The sequence below is a fragment of the Tachyglossus aculeatus genome, chromosome 2 (assembly GCF_015852505.1).
Source record: "Tachyglossus aculeatus isolate mTacAcu1 chromosome 2, mTacAcu1.pri, whole genome shotgun sequence".
NCBI classification, from domain to species: Eukaryota; Metazoa; Chordata; class Mammalia; order Monotremata; family Tachyglossidae; genus Tachyglossus; species Tachyglossus aculeatus.
In genome coordinates this window covers 136235157-136237232 of record NC_052067.1, presented here as the reverse complement: position 1 = coordinate 136237232, position 2076 = coordinate 136235157, and the positions used below count along the sequence as shown (strand labels likewise).

At 46.0% G+C, this 2076-nt stretch overlaps 1 pseudogene; it reads left to right on the top strand.

Annotated features, from left to right (window-relative positions):
- The first annotated feature begins 892 nt into the window (after positions 1 to 892).
- On the top strand, positions 893 to 1852 carry LOC119920049 (annotated as a pseudogene).
- The last annotated feature ends 224 nt before the right edge of the window (positions 1853 to 2076 follow it).

Here is a 2076-nt window from a genome sequence, read left to right as displayed (position 1 = left end):
AAATCTGGGATTCTACTTTCAATGTCCCACTCATCTGGGCATCCCATTCTGGGACGGTCTGACACTCTGGGAAATATTTTAAGGTTGTACATATGTGATTCATGGTGAATCTACTCACAGACATCTTTACATGGATTTCCACTGATAGAAGCAGTGATAATACAGGGCCACTATGATGGGTTGAGGGACAGAAAAACCTGTTGGCAACAGAGCTGTGGGGAAACATAATTCCAATGCATGGCTGATTTAATTTCTTCCCTATCTTTTGGGGGCCAGAGTTATTAAGTAGATATAACTTGAGGATTCCAGGACTCACTCCAATACTGGAGAGAGTCTGGGCTCCAGAAGAGGGAAAGGGAGGGGATTATTTCTTCCAGTAACTGCACTCTGAGCCTGATCTTGGGCTTTGTACTCTCCAACCATTTATTCATTCATTCATTCAATCGTATTTATTGAGAGTTTACTGTGTGCAGAGCACTGTACTAAGCACTTAAGTACAGTGTTCTGCACTCAGTAGTAAGTTCTCATTTAGTACCACTGGTGATTGACTGACTGATTGATTCATTGAATAATTGATCAATTGGAAAATGCTCTGTGGTCTGCAAGCCCAAGGCCCCTGCAAGGTTCATGATGGAATGACTCGGTGGGGATTCCACAAAGACAATGCTTATCTGGTCCATTCTCAGTAAAAAAAACCCATCACTATGGTTAAGGTACTATAAGGGATTTGTTTCTTGATTGAGGTAGCCTCTTTCCTCAAGAGAAACCAAGACACAGATTACTGGGAAAAACAATTCTATTCCACTCAGATAGCAGAGCAATAATGTATTTTCTTGAGGTCTCTCCAGAACCTACATTAAATGAAACAAGGAGAACGGAGTCTCTTCCAGTAATGTCCATGGATAACAGAAATCACAATGGCACCCAATTCCACCCCTCCTCCTTCCTCCTGCTGGGGATACCTGGGCTGGAAACTGCACACAACTGGCTGGGCTTCCCCTTCTGCACCGTGTACCTGATCGCTCTTGTGGGAAACTTCACCATCCTGTTCGTGATCAAGACTGAGCAGCGCCTCCACCAGCCCATGTTCTACTTCCTGGCCATTCTGGCCACCATCGATCTGAGCTTGTCTTCGGCCACCATCCCCAAGATGCTGGGCATATTCTGGCTCCACCTGCAGGAGATCAGTTTTGGGGGCTGCCTCACCCAGATGTTCTTCATCCACATGATCACCGGCATGGAGTGCACGGTTCTCGTGGCCATGGGCTACGACCGTTACGTGGCCATCTGCAAGCCTCTCCACTACTGCACCATCCTCACCAATAAATCCATGAGGGTATTCCTAGGGTTAGCTCTCCTGAGGAATTTCTCTCTGATATTTCCTATGGTATTTTTTCTCTTGAGGTTGCCCTACTGTGGGCACCGAATCATCCCCCACACCTATTGTGAGCACATGGGCATTGCCCGGTTGGCATGTGCAAGTATCAAACTCGACATCATTTATGGTTTATGTGTCATCGGCCTTACTCTTTTGGATGTACTGCTGATCGCCATCTCCTACATCAGGATTATCTACACTGTCTTCAGACTCCCCTCCCAGGACGCATGACTCAAAGCCATAAACACTTGCATCTCCCACATATGTGTCATTCTGGCCTTCTTCACCCCGGCCCTCTTCTCTTTCCTCACCCACCGCTTTGGACACGACAAAATCCCCGGTTACATCCACATCCTCCTGGCCAACCTGTACGTGGTCATCCCACCTGCCCTCAACCCCATCATCTATGGGGTGAGAACCAAGCAGATCCGTGAAAGTGTATCCAGCATTTTCACAAAGAAGCAGACATTCTGATCAGAACAACTGGAAGAAATTCCATCTGATCATTCTCTGCTGGTTCCCATAATGCAAATAGAAGCTAATAATATAATTAGGGACTGGCACCAGTTAGCTAATTTTTTGTATTTGATGAAGGCACTGCTAATAGTGATGTACTTTCCGTGGAACAGAAGTGTCTGAAAAAACCTATGTTGGCAAAACCCACATGAAGGAAGGTGGTAGACCAAATTTGCGATGAT